The sequence below is a fragment of the Phocoena sinus genome, chromosome 3 (genome assembly GCF_008692025.1).
Source record: "Phocoena sinus isolate mPhoSin1 chromosome 3, mPhoSin1.pri, whole genome shotgun sequence".
Taxonomy (NCBI): domain Eukaryota; kingdom Metazoa; phylum Chordata; class Mammalia; order Artiodactyla; family Phocoenidae; genus Phocoena; species Phocoena sinus.
The window spans coordinates 141754730-141778868 of record NC_045765.1 but is presented as its reverse complement, the minus strand read 5'-3'; positions in this window follow the sequence as shown (position 1 = coordinate 141778868).

The following is a 24139-nucleotide window of genomic DNA, read 5'->3' as shown; positions in this document are numbered from 1 at the left end:
GAGTCTGCGGGGACTTAGGGTCAGATCAGCTATGCTGAGAAAGCATGGACTTGAGGCAACTGAGGAGCAGGCCCCGGTCTCCAAAGGGGAGAGAGTTTATGTAAAACACATGCATTTGCATGGAAAGAAAATTGATTGAAAATTGATGAGTTAAGCTAAAAGGGAAAACAATTCGAGGAAGGGACTGTTGATCTCATAGGAAATTGCCTTTTGGTATTGCCTTTGGGTTTCTGAAAGGCATGAAAGGTATCCCAGGGATGATGCCTTCAGATCCAGGAACTGACAAAATTTTGGTAGTGCAAGACTGGCTTTTGAAGGTGAGACTTCTGATAAAACCTACAAAAGTCTAGATTGGTAACAGGTAGTTTACTATAAGCCACAAGGGAGTGTCCAAACTGCCTGGGAACCCGATAAATTTTGCTTGAATTGACTCTTTTATTCCCAAGGCTAAAAATAGTTGGTTTGTGTTTAAAACACTTTTTAGCTTGGCTAGTCCTAAGCAGGTCAAAGGAGAACTGTTTGGGGTAAATAAACTTTTAGAAGTGGAGGAGAAGTAACAAGACAAACATGGCTGTTTTCTGTACTAACTGTTCACAAATCCACATACAGCAGCCGATAGAGTTGAACGTATCTATCCCTTCATCCTATCATGGATAAAAACGGTCATCTCTATGAGTGGCTGAAAAGACACTCAGAACCCACGTGAAGTCCGTCCTCTGCCCCATGATTCTGGACATGACTTTCAGGGTCTGGCTCAATGTTTGAAGCCTTTGATGTCCTGTATAGGAGAAGTACTAGGTTCTACCATTAATTCCCAAAGAATCAAGAGGAAAACATCGCTATCATCCTGGGGTGAATGAGATTAATGAGAATGATAAGAATCAAGAAGGAGAATAAGAAGATGAATTCAGAGGAAGCCAAAAGCATAAATTCTTACTAGTATTTTGAGCCTAACTTACCTGAGTAGAGAGATTGGGATGACAGAGGACTTCCCAAGAAATAAGAAATGAGGAAGACTTCTGAACACTCCTGACAGAAACAAAAGTACACTTGAACAAACAGAAGACATCTCTTGTTTTGCAGAGAACAATTCAGCTCATAAAAATGTTATTTTCCCCCAAGTTAATTTATAAATTTAATGCATGTCCAACACCAATACCAAAAAAGGTTTTTTCACAATGGAACTACACAAGTTGATAGTAAGACTAGAAAAACACAAAACAAGAAAAGTTACAAAAGAGGATTAAGGATATAAAAACATCATAATTAAAACAGTATGGTACTGGTGTGTGAATAGACAGACCAGAATATGATTGAAAAAACCTAGACCCAAGTACCTGTGGAAAATTAGTGCATGGAAAAGTATTTCAAATCACTGAAACAACGATGAGTGTTTGAATTAAGGTGCTGAGACAAACTGGATAACCATTTGGAAAAAGATACAATTAGATTTATAGCTCACACCATAGGTAAGAATAAACTCCAAATGAATCAGAGAGAAAAATGTAAAAAATGAAACCATATAGATGCAATAAGTACACACAGGTGAATTCCTCTATAACTTTGGTGTAAGGAAAGACTTTTGATTATCACTTGAAATCCAGAGGCAATAAAAGAAAATAAAAATTTAACTACAAAAAAATTTACATGGCAAAAAAATACCATAAATGAAGTTGACAAAAACAAACTGAAAGATATTTGCAGCACATAGATAATTCTAACGTATTAAGAATTCTTGTGGGACCTCGAAGATGGCGGAAGAGTAAGACGCGGAGATCGCCTTCCTCCCCACGGATACACCAGAAATACATCCACACGTGGAACAACTCCTACAGAACACCTACTGAAGGCTGGCAGAAGACCTCAGACCTCCCAAAAGGCAAGAAACTCCCCACGTACCTGGGTAGGGCAAAAGAAAAAACAGAGACAAAAGAATAAGGACGGCACCTGCACCAGTGGGAGGGAGCTGTGAAGGAGGAAAAGTTTCCACACACTAGGAAGCCCCTCCGCGGGCGGAGACTGCGGGAGGCAGAGGGGGGAGTTTCGGGACCGCGGAGTAGTGCATAGCGACGGGTGCGGAGGGCAAAGCGGGGAGATTCCTGCACAGACGATCGGTGCCGACCAGCACTCACCAACCCGAGAGGCTTGCTGCTCACCCACCGGGGCGGGCGGGGCTGCGAGCTGAGGCTCGGGTTTTGGTTTTGGACGGAGCTCAGGGAGAGGACTGGGGTTGGCGGCTTGAACATAGCCTGAAGGGGTTAGTGCACCACGACTAGCCGGGAGGGAGTTCGGGGAAAAGCCTGCACCGGCCGAAGAGGCAAGAGACTTTTTCTTCCCTCTTTGTTTCCTGGTGCGCGAGGAGAGGGGTTTAAGAGCGCTGCTTAAAGGAACTCCAGAGACGGGCGCGAGCCGCGGCTAAAACCGCGGACCCCAGAGCCGGGCGGGAGACGCTAAGGCTGCTGCTGCCGCCACCAAGGGGCCTGTGTGCGAGCACAGGTCACTCTCCGCACCCCTCTTCTGCGGAGCCTGTGCAGCCCGCCACTAACAGGTTCCCGGGATCCAGGGACAACTTCCCCGTGAGAATGCACGGCGGGCCTCAGGGGGTGCAACGTCACGCCGGCCTCTGCCGCAACGTCACGCTGCCTCTGCCGCCGCAGGCCCGCCCCGCACGCAGTGCCCCTCCCTCGCCCCCCCCCACCCCCGGCCTGAGTGAGCCGGAGCCCCCGAATCAGCGGCTCCTTTAACCCCGTCCTGTCTGAGCAAAAAACAGACGCCATCCAGCGACCTACACGCAGAGGCAGGGCCAAATCCAAAGCTGGGCTCCTGTGAGCTGTGAGAACAAAGAAGAGAAAGGGAAATCTCTCCCAGCAGCCTCAGAAGCAGCGGATTAAAGCTCCACAATCAACTTGATATACCCTGCATCTGTGGAATACCTGAATAGACAAGGAATGATCCCAAATTGAAGAGGTGGAATTTAGGAGCGAGATCTATGATTTTTTTCCCTTTTCCTCTTTTTGTGAATGTGTACGTGTATGCTTCTGTGTGAGATCTTGTCTGTATACTCTTGCTTCCACCATTTGTCCTAGGGCTCTATCCGGCCAGGGTTTTTTTTTTTTTTAATTTTTTTAAAATAATTAATTGTAATAACTTTATTATACTTTACCTTCATTCATTCTTTCTTTCTTCCCTTCCTTCCTTCCCTCCTTTAGACAACGAATCAACCCAAATTGAGGAGGTGGTCTCTGAGAGCAAGATTTATGATTTTTCCCCCTTTACCTCTTTTTGTGAAGGTGTATGTGTATGCTTCTGTGTAAGATTTTCTCTGTATAGCTTTGCTTCCAACACTTGTCCTAAGGTTCTATCCGTCCCTTTTTTCTTCTTTTTTTCTAAATATTTTTTAATTCAATAACTATATTATACTTTATTTTATTTTTACTGTATCTTCTTTCTTTCTGTCTTTTTTCCTTCTTTCCCTCCTTCCTTCCTTCCTCCCTCCCTCCCTCTTTTCTTTCCTTCTTTGATTCTTTCTTCCTTCCTTCCTTTCCTCCTTTCCTTCTTTCTTTACTCATACTTCTACTAATTCTCTCTACATTTTCTCCCTTTTATTCTGAGCCTTGTGGATGAAAGGATCTTGGTGCTCCAGCCAGGAGTCAGGGCTCTGCCTCTGAGGTGGGAGAGCCAACTTCAGGACACTGGTCAACAAGAGACCTCCCAGCTCCACATAATATTAAACGGCAGAAATCTCCCAGAGACCTCCATCTTAACACCAGCACCCAGCTTCACTCAACGACCAGCAAGCCACAGTGCTGGACAACCTATGCCAAACAACTAGCAAAACAGGAACACAACCCCACCCATTAGCAGAGAGGCTGCCTAAAATCAGAATAAGGCCACAGACACCCCAAAACACACCACCAGACGTGAACCTTCCCACTAGACAGACAAGATCCAGCCTCATCCACCACAACACAGGCACTAGTCCCCTCCACCAGGAAGCCTACACAACCCACTGAAACAACCTTACCCACTGGAGACAGGCATCAAGAACAACGGGAACTATGAACGTGCAGCCTGCAAAAAGGAGACCCCAAACACAGTAAGATAAGCGAAATGAGAAGACAGAAAAACACACAGCAGATGAAGGAGCAAGATAAAAACGCACCAGACGTAACAAATGAAGAGGAAATAGGCAGTCTACCTGAAAAAGAATTCAGAATAATGATAGTAAGGATGATCCGAAATCTTGGAAGTAGAATGGACAAAATGCAAGAAACAGTTAACAAGGACCTAGAAGAAATAAAGATGAAACAAGCAACGATGAACAATGCAATAAATGAAATTAAAAATACTCTAGAAGGGATCAATAGCAGAATAACTGAGGCAGAAGAACGCATAAGTGACCTGGAAGATAAAGTAGTGGAAATAACTACTGCAGAGCAGAATAAAGAAAAAAGAATTAAAAGAACTGAGGACAGTCTCAGAGACCTCTGGGACAACACTAAACGCACCAACATTCGAATTATAAGGGTTCCAGAAGAAGAAGAGAAAAAGAAAGGGACTGAGAAAATATTTGAAGAGATTATAGTTGAAAACTTCCCTAATATGGGAAAGGAAATAGTTAATCAAGTCCAGGAAGCACAGAGAGTCCCATACAGGATAAATACAAGGAGAAACACACCAAGACACATATTAATCAAACTGTCAAAAATTAAATACAAAGAAAGCATATTAAAAGCAGCAAGGGAAAAACAAAAAATAACACACAAGGGAATCCCCATAAGGTTAACAGCTGATCTCTCAGCAGAAACCCTACAAGCCAGGAGGGAGTGGCAGGACATACTGAAAGTGATGAAGGAGAAAAACCTGCAACCAAGACTACTCTACCCAGCAAGGATCTCATTCAGATTTGATGGAGAAATTAAAACCTTTACAGACAAGCAAAAGCTGAGAGAGTTCAGCACCACCAAACCAGCTTTACAACAAATGCTAAAGGAACTTCTCTAGACAAGAAACACAAGAGAAGGAAAAGACCTATAATAACGAACCCAAAACAATATAGAAAATGGGAATAGGAACATACATATCGATAATTACCTTAAATGTAAATGGGCTAAATGCTCCCACCAAAAGACACAGATTGGCTGAATGGATACAAAAACAAGACCCTTATATATGCTGTCTACAAGAGACCCACTTCAGACCTAGAGACACATACAGACTGAAAGTAAGGGGATGGAAAAAGATATTCCATGCAAATGGAAACCAAAAGAAAGCTGGAGTAGTAATTCTCATATCAGACAAAATAGACTTTAAAATAAGGACTATTAAAAGAGACAAAGAAGGACACTACATAATGATCAAGGGATCGATCCAAGAAGAAGATATAACAATTGTAAATATTTATGCACCCAACATAGGAGCACCTCAATACATAAGGCAAATACTAACAGCCATAAAAGGGGAGATCGACAGTAACACATTCATAGTAGGGGACTTTAGCACCCCACTTTCACCCATGGACAGATCATCCAAAATGAAAATAAATAAGGAAACACAAGCTTTAAACGATACATTAAACAAGATGGACTTAATTGATATTTATAGGACACTCCATCCAAAAACAACAGAATACACATTTTTCTCAAGTGCTCGTGGAACGTTCTCCAGGATGGATCATATCTTCGGTCACAAATCAAGCCTTGGTAAATTTAAGAAAATTGAAATTGTTTCAAGTATCTTTTCTGACCACAACGCCATGAGACTAGATATCAATTACAGGAAAAGATCTGTAAAGTATACAAACAAATGGAGGCTAAACAATACACTACTTAATAATGAAGTGATCACTGTAGAAATCAAAGAGGAAATAAAAAAATACCTAGAAACAAATTACAATGGAGACACAACGAACCAAAACCTATGGGATGCAGCAAAAGCAGTTCTAAGGGGGAAGTTTATAGCAATACAAGTCCATCTTAAGAAGCAGGAAACATCTCGAATAAACAACCTAACCTTGCATCTCAAGCAATAAGAGAAAGAACAAAAAAACCCCAAAGCTAGCAGAAGGAAAGAAATCATAAAAATCAGATCAGAAATAAATGAAAAAGAAATGAAGGAAACGATAGCAAAGATCAATAAAACTAAAAGCTGGTTCTTTGAGAAGATAAACAAAATAGATAAACCACTAGCCAGACTCATCAAGAAAAAAAGGGAGAAGACTCAAATCAATAGAATTAGAAATGAGAAAGGAGAAGTAACAACTGACACTGCAGAAATAAAAAAAATCATGAGAGATTTCTACAAGCAACACTATGCCAATAAAATGGACAATCTGGAAGAAATGGACAAATTCTTAGAAATGCACAACCTGCCAAGACTGAATCAGGAAGAAATAGAAAATATGAACAGACCAATCACAAGCACTGAAATTGAAACTGTGATTAAAAATCTTCCAACAAACAAAAGCCCAGGACCAGATGGCTTCACAGGTGAATTCTATCAAACGTTTAGAGAAGAGCTAACACCTATCCTTCTCCAACTCTTCCAAAATATAGCAGAGGGAGGAACACTCCCCAATTCCTTCTACGAGGCCACCATCACCTTGATACCAAAACCAGCCAAGGATGTCACAAAGAAAGAAAACTACAGGCCAATATCACTGATGAACATAGATGCAAAAATCCTCAACAAAATACTAGCAAACAGAATCCAACAGCACATTTAAAGGATCATACACCATGATCAAGTGGGGTTTATTCCAGGAATGCAAGGATTCTTCAATATACGCAAATCTATCAATGTGATAAACCATATTAACAAATTGAAGGAGAAAAACCATATGATCATCTCAATAGATGCAGAGAAAGCTTTTGACAAAATTCAACACCCATTTATGATAAAAACCCTGCAGAAAGTAGGCATAGAGGGAACTTACCTCAACATAATAAAGGCCATATAGGACAAGCCCACAGCAAACATCATCCTCAATGGTGAAAAACTGAAAGTATTTCCACTAAGATCAGGAACAAGACAAGGTTGCCCATTCTCACCACTCTTATTCAACATAGTTTTGGAAGTTTTAGCCACAGCAATCAGAGAAGAAAAGGAAATAAAAGGAATCCAAATCGGAAAAGAAGAAGTAAAGCTGTCACTGTTTGCAGATGACATGATACTATACATAGAGAATCCTAAAGATGCTACCAGAAAACTACTAGAGCTAATCAATGAATTTGGTAAAATAGCAGGATACAAAATTAATGCACAGATATCTCTAGCATTCCTATATACTAATGATGAAAAATCTGAAAGTGAAATCAAGAAAACACTCCCATTTACCATTGCAACAAAAAGAATAAAATATCTAGGAATAAACCTACCTAAGGAGACGAAAGACCTGTATGCAGAAAATTATAAGACACTGATGAAAGAAATTAAAGATGATACAAATAGATGGAGAGATATACCATGTTCTTGGATGGGAAGAATCAACATTGTGAAAATGACTCTACTACCCAAAGCAATCTACAGATTCAATGCAATCCCTATCAAACTACCACTGGCACTTTTCACAGAACTAGAACAAAAAATTTCGCAATTTGTATGGAAACACAAAAGACCCCGAATAGCCAAAGCAATCTTGAGAACGAAAAAAGGAGCTGGAGGAATCAGGCTCCCTGACTTCAGACTATACTACAAAGTGACAGTAATCAAGACAGTATGGTACTGGCACAAAAACAGAAAGATAGATCAATGGAACAGGATAGAAAGCCCAGAGATAAACCCACGCACATATGGACACCTTATCTTTGATAAAGGTGGCAGGAATGTACAGTGGAGAAAGGACAGCCTCTTCAATAAATGGTGCTGGGAAAACTGGACAGCTACATGTAAAAGTATGAGATTAGATCACTCCCTAACACCATACACAAAAATAAGCTCAAAATGGATTAAAGACCTAAATGTAAGGCCAGAAACTATTAAACTCTTAGAGGAAAACATAGGCAGAACACTCTATGACATAAATCACAGCAAGATCCTTTTTGACCCCCCTCCTAGAGTAATGGAAATAAAAACAAAAATAAACAAATGGGACCTAATGAAACTTCAAAGCTTTTGCACAGCAAAGGAAACCATAATCAAGACCAAAAGACAACCCTCAGAATGGGAGAAAATATTTGCAGATGAAGCAACTGACAAAGGATTAATCTCCAAAATTTACAAGCAGCTCATGCAGCTCAATAACAAAAAAACAAACAACCCCATCCAAAAATGGGCAGAAGACCTAAACAGACGTTTCTCCAAAGAAGATATACAGAATGCCAACAAACACATGAAAGAATGCTCAACATCATTAATCATTAGAGAAATGCAAATCAAAACTACAATGAGATATCATCTCACACCAGTCAGAATGGCCATCATCAAAAAATCTAGAAACAATAAATGCTGGAGAGGGTGTGGAGAAAAGGGAACACTCTTGCACTGCTGGTGGGAATGTGAATTGGTTCAGCCACTATGGAGAACAGTATGGAGGTTCCTTAAAAAACTACAAATAGAATTACCATATGACCCAGCAATCCCACTACTGGCATATACCCTGAGAAAACCAAAATTCAAAAGAGTCATGTACCAAATGTTCATTTCAGCTCTATTTACAATAGCCCGGAGATGGAAACAACCTAAGCGCCCATCATCGGATGAATGGATAAAGAAGATGTGGCACATATATACAATGGAATATTACTCAGCCATAAAAAGAAATGAAACTGAGCTATTTGTAATGAGATGGATAGACCTAGAGTCTGTCATTCAGAGTGAAGTAAGTCAGAAAGAAAAGACAAATACCGTATGCTGACACATATATATGGAATTAAGGTGAAAAAATGTCATGAAGAACCTAGGGGTAAGACAGGAATAAGACGCAGGACCTACTGGAGACCGGACTTGAGATATGGGAGGGGAAGGGTGAGCTTTGACAGGGTGAGAGTGATGGACATATACACACTAAGAAACGTAGTAAGGTAGATAGCTAGGGGAAGCGGCCGCAAGGCACAGGGATATTAGCTCGGTGCTTTGTGACAGCCTGGAGGGGTGGGATAGGGAGAGTGGGAGGGAGGGAGACGCAAGAGGGAAGACATATGGGAACATATGTATATGTATAACTGATTCACTTTGTTATGAAGCAGAAACTAACACACCATTGTAAAGCAATTATACCCCAATAAACATGTTTAAAAAAAAAAAAAGAATTCTTAACATATAAAGAATTCATTTAAAAGTCACAGAAAGAGACCTGATAAGCTTGATTTTTTAAAAACTAGCAAAAGACATGAACAGACTATACACACGCACACACACACACACAAAACACACACATATGAACACTGCTTAACATAAGAAAAGTAATAAACGTTAAACTACTCTGAGGTACCATTTCTCACCCCATGTGATTGGCAAACATGTTAAAGTTTGACCATACATTTTGTTGGTGAGGCTTTGGGGAAACAGGAACCCTTAGACCTTGCCGGTGGAAATGAAAATGGGTACAACCTCTGAGGAGGAGAATTTGACAATATTTAATGAAACTATATATGTGCTTATCTTTTGACTTAGCAGTCCCATGTCTAAGAACTTACTTTGAAGATACACCTCTAAAAATATAAAAATATATATGCAAAATTTTCTCATACAGCATTGTTTGTGATTGTAAACATTGGAAATATAAAAAAGTCATTAAGTAAACTATGTTGTATCCACATAATGGAGCAGTATGAAGCCATAAAAGTTATTGAGGATGGTATTTATGAACCACATTTGTCAAATGAAAAAAGCAAAGCACAAAAGGACTTGAACTTGTAATCCAATTTAACATGACCAATAATGGAACAAATTGAAGTCACGTACCTATTGATGCGATACACTAAGAAGGACCTAATGTGAGATCTATATTGTGCCACCTCTTCTGTAAAAAAAAGTGGAGAATATAAGATAATATCATGTATCTCCTTAATTTCACAAAAACAAAACAAAGGATACATCAGAAATACAAGAGTAGGTGAGAATGGGTTAGAAGAAACAAGAGGTAAAGGAGTGACACTTCTCTGAATATTTTTGACTTTTGGAATTATGATTATATACTCAAAATAATTATACAATGATAAAATTTAAAAGAACGGGGAAAACAAAATCTAAAATGGAATACAAACAAAAACAAATAAACTTGTATTTCAAATCAATAACAATCTTACTAAAGGAGGGTAAAAACCAACCCAAGTAATTTTTGAACACAGATGTTTTCTATATACCCTCAGACTGAAGATAATAATAACTGTAAACAAATATGAATTCTAGTTAGTTGAATTGTTTGTCACAGTTGTATAGGTCAGTAAGTATGAAACTGCTTTTAGTATATTATAGGATTAAAATGTAAATATATTGAGGATAATGGGGCCAGGTTTCTCATTGTCAGAGAAGGTTGTGTTAGGCTAGAATTGGAAGTATCAGTATACCTCATGGTTTATTTTATATCTATATCATTATAGATATATATTTTACTTCCATATGTTTATGGGTGGATGTATATATACATTATCTATTACTTATGTCCACTGAAAAGGCCTAGAAGCAATGATACCCCAGTAGCAATGAACACACCTATTGCCCAGATCCTAGTTTCTAAATACCATACCATTCTCCACTAAAGCAGGGTCACTTGAAGAAATGGCTGATTTCACAGCTAGGACAAGAAAAGTTCAAGGTGAGTCTGGAATATCTTCTTGTATAATAAATTAAGGAAATTCTCAAAGAATAAGGGCACAGAAGGAAGTTTAAAGAGGCTCACTCTGCCAAATCTGGGATAATTTGAGCATGAAAATACATGATATTTACAGATCACCTATTGAATAAAATAGAAATCCGTAAGTTCATACTGATATGAATAAATGGAGTAAATGAAGTAGGAGGAAAAACTATTCCCTATTATAGATTGCCACAAAATAAATATAAAAGGAATAAAAGAGTTTTAAAAATCATTTCACAAACATCCTTATAAAAAGCAATTCAGCAAGAATCATCCATAGATGATAAAACTGGTAGGTGAAAGTTTGAGAAGTTTGATTGATAATGGTACATTTACAGAGTCTCAAAATATCTTCTCACAAAATACTTATTAATGGCAAAGGGGAATGGTGAGTTGAATGAGAAGAACCTGCCAAACATCTCCTGAACCTTGTAATCCAACTTAACATTGCCAGTAATGGGACAAATTGACACTATGCACCTACCGATGTGATGTGCTAAGGACACGAGGTGACCTCTGCAGTGCTCCTGCCGAAAATACATAATCTCACTCTCACCATGAGCAAACATTACGGACACCTGAGTCAGATCTTCCTCTTTGGTGTGTTTATATTTTTCCATGAATATTTATAGCATTGCATTTATTACATGCACTATAAATATGCATTGATGATACTTCTCCTGGACTGCGATTCTTAGGGTCAGGGACAGATATTGTTTCTCTTCGTATACCTCTAAGTATACTGCCTTCCCACGCATAACTCAATCATCACATATATTGTATTTAAAATACTACTTTGTATGGCTCTCTCCCTTGTTTTAGTTAGAAAACCCAACTAATAATGGCTTAAACAGGAAAGGCACTTGATTACCCTACAGAAAGTTAAGTCTGGACATGCACAGTTCCACAGTTGGAGCAGCAGTTCAATGATGCTACAGCACAATGTGACTGCATCACGTGCGTCTCTGATTCAACTGGCCTTTCCTTCCATTTCAAAATGGGCTGCCGCTGCTCCCCACATCACAGGACCCCAAGAAGTAAGCAAGTAGGTGATTGGCTCATGCCTTTTATCGGGGAGATAACTCTTCCCTAAATCCTCAGTAGAATTCCCCTTAAGTCTCATTCACATGTTCACTTCTAGACAAATTACAAATCATCTCCTCCGGCCAGGTACATTACTGTCTGAACAAAATTGGGGGCCGGTTAAGAAGAGAGAACAGAGGTTATCTACTGAGTGGGCAGCATTAGTGCCTGCCATACTCCCCTACTAGACCATAAATTCGCTGATGGCAGAAACATTCTCCCTCATTTTTTTGTACCTCCAGGGTATAGCATAACATCTGATAATAGATGCTCAATAAATATCTGTTGAATAAATGAAAGTGACCAAACATGGTATAGTGTAAAAAAACAACAAGCATGGGAAAGTTACGTGACTGTACAGATCCTTAGCATCTTGGACCCTGGTCTTTAATTCTCAGTTCCCTTCACGGAAGATAACTTGAAGAGAGGAATGAAGTCATAAAGGTTTGTGTGTTTTAGGATTGTTAGTCTGGCATGAGTGGGATGAAAAGTGGCAAGTTTACAGGCAGAGAGGCTGGTGTGTGTTGAGATGCTTTGTATTTTAAAATTTGGACAGCTGAAATTGCACATCACGAGAAATACCTGGGAATGATTGCTGGAGATTCTGTTATCACATCCAGGAAAGACAAAGAAACCAACTCTTCTAAGTTTTAGGACCAAGGAAACCTTCCAGAAGGTCCATAATAGACATCCCCTCACACTTTGAACAGAATCAGGCCACACGCCCATTCCTGAGCCAGTCACCAGAAAGGGGAATGGGATTAGTGCGACCAAGTTTAAGTTAACCATTCAGGGTGGGGTGGAAGCTGACGAGAAAACCTGCGTGGCCACTGGGCCAGTTTAGGAGTTGTTACCACACAGTAGGTTAAAATGTTTCAAAAGCCTAAACCTATTTTATTTATTGTGGTAAAAATAATTATGAAAGTAGGATGTAAGAGGTATTTTGAAGAGAGAACAGTCATTAACTGAATACGGGAGAAGGGAAAAAAGCAAGTGAAAGGGAGGAACCAAAGAGGTTTTGAGGTTAAATTTCTCCCCAGAATTGATCTATAGCAACAACAGAGAGACAAGGAGCCACTTACTATTTCCAGAAACTTGGAAACTATTCCCAGACTTAAAGTTCAGTTGTGGTTAACAGTGAACAAACAAACAAAACCCAAAGTAACTAACTAATGCAGGACTCAGAGGATTTTACTGTGTGGCAAGACAGGGTTAAGGTCATGTAAGAACAACACACACAGACAATTCTTCATGTGGCTTATGACCACTTCATCTCCCACAATGTTGAAAAAGTGATAAGGAGAACCATTATTCCGCCCCAAATTTTGCTCTCTTGGGAAAAATGAGCTAAGAAGAAAAGAGCAACTAGGCAGAAAGGAGCAGCTTAAACTTCAGGGAAAGCGGTGGGGAAGAAACTGAGCTCAGTGAGACATGGACTTCAACGTTAGTGGGGTGGAGTCTTAGCGTCCAGAGAAAAGATGGAAGGTAGGAGACCCCCATGAAAACAGTCTGACTACAATTCCACCCGACGCAGATGGCCCAGGACTGGGAGGGGGGTGGCCACAAGAAGTTATGTGGCTGCCTGTGGTGCTCTCTAATGACCAAGATTTTAAAAGACTATCCATGAAGAGATGGAAGGAGTCATCATCACATGGTAGATAAAACCTTGGCTGTGGAATCTGACAGAACTGAAGGGCAGGTGGGGGGAGATCCTGGCACTGACTCTTGGTAGCTGTGTGGCCTTAGACAAGTTGTACAACTGCCCTGTGCCTTCATTTTCTCGTCTTTAAAACCGTGTATAAGTCCTCCCCCGGAAAGGGAACCCTCCTCCACTGTCGGTGGGAATGTAAATTGGTACAGCCACTATGGAGAACAGTACGGAGGTTCCTTAAAAAACTAAAAATAGAGTTACCATATGATCCAGCAATCCCACTCTTGGGCATATATCAGGAGGAAACTCTAATTTGAAAATATACATGCACCCCCATGTTCGTAGCAGCACTATTTACAATAGCCAAGACATGGAAGCAACCTAAATGTCCATCGACAGAGGAATGGATAAAGAAGATGTGGTATATACAATGGAATATTACTCAGCCATAAAAAAGAATGAAACAATGCCATTTGCAGCAACATGGATGGACCTAGAGGTTATCATACTCAGTGAAGACAGAGAAAGACAAATATCATATGCTATCACTTACATGTGGAATCTAAAAAATGATACAAATGAACTTATTTACAAAACAGAAACAGACTCACAGACTTAGAAAACAAGTTTATGGTTACCAAAGGAGAAAGGGGAAGCAGGGGAGGGATAAGTTAGGAGGTTGAGATTAAAATATACACACTACTATATATAAAATAGATAATCAGCAAGGACCTACTGTATAGCACAGGGAACTCTACTCAGTCCTCTGTTATAACCTAAATGGGAAAAGAATCTGAAAAAGAATAGATATATGTTTATGCATAACTAAATCACATTGCTCTACACCTGAAACTAACATAACATTTTAAATCAGCTATACTCCAATATAAAATTTTTAAAATAAAAAAAGAAGTCCTCCCCCAGGGGGTTGTTGTAGGACAAAGAAGATAATAAATGTAGAACATATACATTACCATGGTGCTGGGCACGAAGTGAGTGCTCCATGTATATATATATGTTGCTGTCGTAAAAACAACCAAAACATGGCTGTTTCCACCTTTTAAATATTTTTTAATAAAAAGAGAAAAATTAAGAAAAAAACCAGAAACATGTTCCATAATTCCATTTTCTAGATGAGTCTCTCTGGCATGCCCAGAGAATTCAACCAATAGAGAAAAACACCAAACAAAAACTGCCCCCAACAAGCGTGCCCCAGCACTTCTCCCCAAGTGGAACCACGGCTAACAATTTCTTATGAGTACTTCCAGGAAAACATTCTAAAAACATTTTATATTTAACTAAATGCTAAATAAGATGTACACAAAAAATTTAGAAGTCGAGCAAATAGGACGTGTGGTGTAGTAAAAATTGATGACAGGGGCTTCCCTGGTGGTGCAGTGGTTGAGAATCTGCCTGCTAATGCAGAGGACACGGGTTCGAGCCCTGGTCTGGGAAGATCCCACATGCCGCGGAGCGGCTGGGCCCGTGAGCCACAACTACTGAGCCTGCGTGTCTGGAGCCTGTGCTCCGCAACAAGAGAGGCCGCGATAGTGAGAGGCCCGCGCACCACGATGAAAAGCGGCCCCCCATTTGCCACAACTAGAGAAAGCCCTCGCACAGAAATGAAGACCCAACACAGCCAAAAATAAATAAATAAACAAAAACAGACAAACAAACAAAAAAAAACCAAGCATTTAAAAAACAAAAAAAATTCATGACAGGACCGGAAGAGCACACACTTAATTCTCCTCCTCCAAGCACCCGTTGGACCTAAATGAGATCACCAGGTGGGTTGTGGTGAAATTTCTCTCAGGGAACTGGGAGGACCTAGGGATAGAATGATGGAAGTGCTGCTCATTGTGTTTAAGGAACTTTGGCAACGGAAGGGGAACTGGACCCTAAATTTCAAAAAGTACACCAAAATGGATGCCCAAATAATAGACTAGACACCTTCTAGAATGGGTTATTAAAGGAGATTTAGAGAGCCAAGTTGGACTGGACCTACCTCATTCTGTTTTCTGACAGGTTTATTAGACCAAGAATTAATAAGCAATAGTGTAGACATAGTGGATCTGGATGTCATGAGGCAGTTGACAAAGTCTCTTATGAAGTCCTTGTGGAGAAGTAGAGAATGTAGTCTAGGGACAAAGAGATTCATGTGACCTCCTAATTAGCTGGACAACCAGAGGCAAAGGATGCTGGGGAATGGTCCACATCAACCCGGAGGGGGACCTGGAGGGTGGTGTCCAGAGACACATCATCCATATCATCGCACTCCACAAGGACATGGTTGGTAGGAGACTTTAGCCTTATCTGATACCCTGTTTTTAAGGGAGAACATGCTTTAACGTTACATGTGTAAATGAAAATTAACTTTTAAAAATGTTAATATAATAAATCAATAATATAATACAATATAATAAAAAATTAATAATAAAATATTTAATGTAATTTATAATTTTATAACATTTAATTATTAAACTACCGTATATTAATAATAAAAGTTGAATAATATATCCTTTTAATGTTTCCCCATCTTTTTCAAGAGAAATTCTTATCATCTATGTCACTTGTGCTGGATTGACTGCAAAAATGGCTGCAATTACTCACCCCTTCCTATGTATACATCATTTGCAACAAGACCTCGCAGCATCTCCCATTAAGAGATGTCCCTGTCCCTTGAATGAAGGGCTCTTGTGACTTGCTATGGCTAAGAACATGGGGCAGAAGGGATGAAATGCCAGTTCCAAACCTAGGTTTTAGGCAGCCGTGTGTTTCCACTTTCTTTCGGCCACCACTGTGTGACCAAGGCCAGGCTAGCCTGCTGTATGATGAGAAGCACATCACCTTGACACCCAGCTGACAGCCAGCAAACTGTCAGCATGGGAGTGAGGCCATCCAAGATCAGTCAGCCTCCAGCCTGCCACCTGACTGCTGACTCATGAGCAAACCCAGTCGAGATCAGACAGTGTTGGGCCTTGTCACGGAGCAACAGCCAGGTGTTACAGCCCATACATACTGGTTCTACTTTATCTGTCTTGCTACTCTGACGCTCAGCATTCTTTGCTTCTGAACAAACCATTATGTAAAATTCTCCACAGCTTTGCAAATGTAAAACCTCTGCCTGGTCTACCACCTCCTCCCTCAGGCATCCTTCTTCATCCCGCTGACTTCTCCTCCTCCTTAGACACTCATCTCAGGCGGCACCTCTGCCAAGCGGCATTCCCAGAGCTCCCTCTCTCCCCACCTCTTCCCACCTCGTGTTGAGTGCCTCTCCTGCATGCTGCTGACAGCCCTTATCTATACGTTTGTCACAGCACTCATCCGAGGTTAAAATCATCTGTTTACTCAGCCTACTACTCTTGCTGCACTGTGAATTCTGTGAAGATAGAAATCTTATCCTTTGTCTGTTATCCCAACAAATAGTACAATTCTTCCCAAGTAGTTGGTGTTCTCTAAATGTTTGTTACATGATATGCATTAAATGTAAAAAGACAGAGAAAGAGGGGGGTGGAGGGAGAGAAAGAAGAAGAGTGTGTATTTAGCCTCGAAAAGAGAAGACGTAAAGGGGCTGACAGATTTAATAAAGATACCATTAGCTTGGGAACAGCTACAGGTTACCAGTTAGATCTTCACTGGTCCAGACTAACCAGTTGATAAACTTCAGCTCCTTTAGCCATCAACCCCTAGGAGGTAACACATGTTCCTTGAAGCAGAAGATGTTACCACTGAAGGAAACTTTTATCTGTAAAGGGTGGCTGAAAAGACACACGAAGTCTATCTTTTAGGTGGGGACCAAGGTCATGCAGTCCTATGTCTGGGAGGACTGCCTTCCATCCACAATTGAGTCATTGATTCTATCATTTTCAGGAATCAGAAGAAAAACAATCCTGGATACAATGTAATGACTACACATGCAGCATGTATTCCTCACTCCAAGGAAAAGACTTCAAAGTGACATGATCACTTTCTTCAAATAACTTCTTTACGGGTTGTTATATGGAAAATAAATTTGCTCTCTCTGGGCCAAAAGGCAAAGCTGGGACCAGTGGAGGTTGAAGTCAGACAGATACATGGGTGGACCTCTTCATCATTAGATCTGTCAAAAAATGGAGTGAACAACTCTTGAAAAGTAGTGTCATCTTTGGCCTTGGAGATGTCCAAAGAGAGATCGGCCCACAACATATCAGCAAAGTTGCAAGAAAGTTTCACACTTATGGGGGCAGATGGAGTCCCCTTTGGTTGGCTATTCATCAAAAGATGGTACTGTTTGGGAATCATCACGTACCACTTCCCACAGGCTACCTGCACCAACGACAACCACCTGCCCGGTTGTCGTAAACACATGTGAAGGTGTCTGCCTTGCTCCAAAGAGACTCTCATGCAAAAGCATCTCTGCCTCAATCACACTTGCTAGGAAACCCTAACCCCTGGCTGGAGTTGACTAATCAGGAATAAACATTTGACACCAGCCTGAATTTCAAAGATGAAAATTCGGGTACTGAGGGGTGACTGCATTCTGACATACCCACAGAGGAATGAAGGAAGCCGCTCTGCAGAGAAATAGAGTAATAAGTGCTGACTGAGCAACTACTACATGCCAGGCACTGTTCTAGGCACAGGTGAGCCTGCAGAAAACAAACCTGGTTCCTGCTTTCATGAAACTCACATTAAGTAGGGACCAGGAAACAAAGACGAGAGGCAGAGAGACAGCAAAATCGCATGTCCTGTGTTTCCTGACAGGCCCCTGAGACGTTCCTGTGACTTCCGTGAGAAACCCCAGTGGTTCTCCAGTAAACGTCGTGCTTTGCTTACGCCAGCTGGAGGGTGGTTTCTGTGAGCTGCAGCCCCAAGACTCCACATGAAACGCATGTGACTCCACATCCATTCTTGTCACCGCCACTCTGGGGCAGGGGAGCCAGGGAACTTTTAAAGCTCAATAGGTCAGAAGCTAGTGGAAGAGAAGATAACTTTTTCTCGCCATCCTTCCATATATCAGTTCTCAAATTTAGGGTCTGTGCGTTTCTAGTTCCCATAATAAGGAAGACAGAGAGAAGCTGCTTCCCCAGATACTCAGGATGGCAGAGCAAAGGTTATACGATAGGCAGAGTTCTATGATCTCTGCTGCATCCAGGTATTATTGTTATTTAATATTTCTTACATAACTGTGCGATAAGCAAGGAAGTGCATTCTCCACCCAGGCTTACAATAATAAATAAAATCATTCCAAAACAAGAAAAAAAAAGAAGCTCTTTCCCCCCAAGAGCTTACCGGGGAGAGGCAAGTCAAACAATACAGGACAGAGATATGGCCTGAGATGAGTCCAGGAAGTTTTAAAAAGACTGTGTCACCGAGTGGTCAGGTTTCCAGGGGCTTTTTGTGAGCATGAGGGGACAGCTATCAGGATGGCCATCGGGCTGACATGCTCAACAGAGGGGTGCAGATCCTAGGACGGTATGTATCCCATCCTCCAAGGAGTCTGTGTTCCTCAGGCTTTTAGTTTTGGAATTTTCAACTTATTAAGTAAGAAAGTAGAAGAGAGATTAAAAAAAATAGAAAAACTTTGCCATTTTGCCAAATCTGCTTTTATTTTAATGACTCCTACAGTGAGATGCAGATCTTCTTTCAGTTTTCTACTTGCTGATTAATTTCCTGTTGACTCTGAAGGTAACTGAAAACCTTTTGGACGAAGCAGAAATAGCCTTAATGCCAGTGATTCTTGGTAATGGGATGGAGTCTCTCCGGGCCAGCCTTTAGGGGCTTCCTAGGAGCTCTGGGTAGGTGGGTGGTTTGGCACATGTTAATTTAAAATGTGTTCACTCATAAACACGTTTAACATAAAGTCATTCTTCTCCTTCTGCTGGTCTCCTGGGGTGGGGGGTGCGTGGTGTGGAGAGGGAGGTCCAAGCCATGCTCAACTCTGGAGGTCCGTGCTAGTCTGAGTTGTGAACTCAGCTCTGTCTGCCCTCATCGTGGGCAGACCCCTTTCTTTGACTAATGAGACCTACCCAGGCCCCTTTCTTTGACTTTCACCATCAGTCTTGACGCCTTCCACTCTCTTCCAATGTTCAGGTCTCTAAGTTTTATGCATCCCACCCAGTTATAATGGGCTGTAAAGAAAGTACTTTTATATTAGTCATGTACACTTGAGTATGAATTTAAGCCAAATTACTTCTCCTGAAGGCCCCGACATATTAACCCTTGCATTGGAAGGGCAGGGAGGTTTAAGAGAAAAAGCAGTGGGCTGGTTGTTCAGAGACTCCACTCTAGTCTTGGTACTGTGCTGAGCAGCTGTGTTTCCTGAGTCAGACACTTCACTTTGCAATTTTGATTTTTTAAAAAAATTCTATAACATCCGAGGTTCAAGTATATAATTTCTAAACCTTCCTGTGAATTTTAAAGCTGTTGATTTTTATTCCCAATATTAGAAGGGGATATCTGAGGAGAGCTGGCTCAAGTCTCTGAGCCAATCACATTGTATGCAGCCACCTTCAAGTGGATGCCGGGGGATCTGAGGCACCTTCCAGCAACTGAGACACACTGTCTGCAGATTTTCTTTCTGGGAAAGTTCCTGCCAGGATTTTATGCAAGGAATGTCACAATTGTTTTTCTGAATATTTATTCACACCTGAAATTCCTAATATTAACTTCCTAACACTCACCTAATGCAGCATGAGCACCATCACACAAGCTTTAAGCTTCAACCACATCCTTCTCTGTAGAACTGCCAGTCCCCCTTGTGTCCCCATGGGTGCACTTCCCACATGGCTCTCCAGACAGGACAGTGGTTCCCAACCTGGGCAGCACATTAAATCCCCTGAGGAGCTTTTAAAAGTCCTGTGCCCAGGTCACCTCCTAGACCACTCTCATCAGCCTTTCTCCCTGTAGTGGACCAGAGAGCAGTATTCTGCAAACCCTTGTAATTCCAATTTTCCTCAGAATTGAGGATCCCTTTTAAGACATACGCAGGACCCGAGGAACATCTGAGGTGGAGTTGCATCTTCTAACCCCTGCCCGGGGGAAGGCGTTACTCTACCTCACCTTTCTTCTTTTTCTCAAAATGTATGTAGATTATGGAGTCTCGGGACTGCCCTGGTGGCCCAGTGGTTAAGTCTCCATGCTCCCATTGCAGGGGGCTGGGGTTCAATCCCTGGTCAGGGAACTAGATCCCTCATGCCACAACTAAGACCTGGCACAGCCAAATAAATAAATATTTTAAAAAACCCCACACACATTTAAAAAAAGGAGTCTCCATTTTATTATTCTGTATTTCACTGGGGATATCATACTGTGTACTTTCTTTTATCTCAACCTCTTGTTTTACCTTGAATAACCTACATGTCAGCCTCCTGGGTATCCCAGTCCCTCAGACAGTAGGATCTTTCTGTCCCTTCATATGTTAAATTAAATTCCTTTAAACCTACTGTTCACCCAAAATATCTGAGCATTCCTAGGGGGACCTAAGTTTGTGTTGATCCCCCTTCTCGCTTCCCCTAAACGTTTCCTCTTTACTCTCTGTCTTATCTCCTGCCACCATCACCGTCTGCCTCATTGTTTTTTTTCCATATCAACACCATCCCCATTCCCTCATCCTCTCAGAGCACTACTAACAAAAGAATCTATGTGTCATTTTATGGACAGTTGAGTGCTAATGAAAGGCATTACCACACAGAACAGCAGGCATCACCATCCTCAAAACCAGCAGCCATGGAAAATTCCAGTCCCATTGAATTCTTCTTTACTTTTTGAGCCGCATCCACTCAAAAGACTTTTTCATCTTTTCTCTCACTGTTAGGCTCTATTCCCTCAAATTCCTGATAATTTTTTATGCAGGGAAATTTACCTTTCAACATCTTAGGCCAAACTTTATCCTTTTAGCCAGGTCACTTTTTTGAGCAGAGCCACCCTCCTAGGTCATGACTTCCATGTGTCTTCCCTCCTCATTCTGCTGCCCTCATTCTGGTCTGAGCTCAATTCCTTGATTTAATAATCAATCCATGGCCGGGTAGTGCCAGACCACCCATTATTTGACATTCTACCAGGTGCTGGTGGGAGAAGCAGAACATCAGAGTTGGGAAGTTGGACCAAGGATGGTCCAGCTCCTCCACTTAAGGAGTGAACAAAATCAAGAGCAGCCTGGTATCAGCCGGGGAGGGTGGAGTAGTTCATGGCGGGCACTCCGGCCTCCTGGGTCCACATCCTCCAATGCACAGTGCTGTGGCCCTGAGCAAGTCACTAACTTCTCTGTGTTATTATTAACTCTGAGGCTAATACTAGAGCCTATCTCATCAGGCTGATAGGACAGATGAACAAATACATGCAAAGTACTTGGAATAGTGTCTGGACATAGTACACATTCAATCTTATTATGACCCAGGGTCCCACAGACAGGTAGGGAAAACCAGGTCAAGAATCCAAGCCTTTCAGCTTCCCGTCTCCTGTGCCTCTTACTCTTCCAGGCAATGAAGCATAAGACATAGGTGAGTCCATAAGACCTTGCCACTGAGCTGAGTAAACAAAACCAGTACACCTGAAACAATCAGGGGCAGCCACTAGGGAAGGACTGAAGGGATAAAACAAAGATTCTCAAGCCTGGCCACACATTAGCATCATCTGGGGGGTTTTTCAAAATCCTGATGCCCAGACCATTAAATCAGAATCTCTAGGGGTGGGACCCAAGCAACAATATGTTTAAAATCTCCTAGTTAATTTCAAAATGCAGCCAAGGAAGAAAATCACTGGCTGGAGCAATCATGACACCTTGATGGACCATCTCATCTCAAAGAGGTGATGCAATTTGCTTCCGATGACTACAAGGACTTTCAGGAAAGCCTGAACTTGACCAAATCTTATGACTCCTCCTCCAGTCATTATGTTCTTAAGCTATCTTTGATTAGGCCTTTATCATGCGCCAGGCTGGACACTCATCATGCATTACCTCATTGACCCAATACAGTGATTCTGTGAGACCAGTCCTATAATTAGCCCCACTCTACAGATGTAGAAACTAAGGGTTGGAGAGATGACATCATTTGTCCAAGGTAACACAGATGGATCTGGGACTCAGACACAGGTCTTCCAACCCAGGGCCCACAGAACCAGACCATGATTCCATCTCACTGCTCTGCCCCCTGGAGCAGACTTTTCCAGAAATGCTTCTCTCACCTGACACCCACATCTGAGGGCAGAACTCTCCCCAGCCTCTCACCACCATCATCTCCATCTTCCCCAGCACCATGACCCCAACCCCCATAATGGTCATTTTTGTAAAATACAACTTTTTTGGCCTTTGCTTCAATCCCTCCATCCTAAAAGAGATCAACTGTCCCCTTTCTCTGTCACAAATATTTATACAGCCTTTTTTGGTTTTTTTGCTAATTCCCACTGTTAGTTTCCTTTCTGGTTCCAGCTACTTTTGTACCTAAAATGTTGAATTTCCAGCCTTCTTTGTAGCCATCTGGCCTCCTCCCACTCAAAAATATTTAGCAGAGTATAAGGAAAACCTTTGTCCTCATCTGCTGTGTCTTCCGGAGTATAATCAATCATCTTAATCATCTTGCTCTGAAAAGCCTTCATCAAAGGAATTTGTATTTTCTTTTCCTTTCTAAGACCACCAAACTCCTTACTTCATACATATATGTGTGTATATATATAATCTATTGCTGTGTAACAATATTTCCACAAATTTATAAATTTACAAATTTAAGGTTTGTGCCAACCCTGCATTGATCAAGTCTGTCAACACCATTTTGCCAACAGCATTTTCTTACTTCATGTCTCTGTGTCACATTTTGGTAATTCTTGTTATATTTCAAATTTTTCCATTATTATTATATTTGTTATGGTGATCTGTGATCATTCATCTTTGATGTTACTCTTGTAATTATTTCGGGGGGGTCCACAAACCATGCCCATATAAGATAGTGAACTTGATTAACATTGTGTGTGTTCTGACTGCTCCACTGACTGCCCGTTCCCCCATCTCTCTCACTCCCTATTCCCTGAGACACAACAATATTGAAATCAGGCCAATTAATAACCCTACAATGGTCTCTAAGTGTTCAAGTGAAAGGAAGAGTCACACATCTTTCACTTTAAATCAAAAGCAAAAAATGATCAAGCTTAGTGAGGAAGGCATGTCTAAAGCCGAGATAAGCCCAAAGCGAGACCTCTTGTGTCAGTTAGCCAAGTTCTGAATGCAAAGGAAAAGTTCTTGAGGTAAATTAAAAGTGCTACTGCCGTAAAACACACAAATGATGAGAAAGTGAAACAGCCTTATTACTGATGTGGAGAAAGTTTTATTGGTCTGGATAGAAGATCAAACCAGGCACAACATTCCCTTAGGTCAATGCCTAATTCAGAGCTCAGTCCTAACTCTCTTCAATTTTGTGAAGGCTGAGAGAGGTGAAGAAGCTGCAGAACAAAAGTTTGAAGCTAGCAGAGATTGGTTTATGAGATTTAAGGAAAGAAGCCATCTCCATAACATAAGTGTGCAAGGTGAAGCAGCAAGTGCTGATATAGAAGCTGCAGCAACTTATCCAGAAGATCTAGCTCAGATCATCAATGAAGGTGGCTACGCTAAACAACAGATACTCAGTGTAGATGAA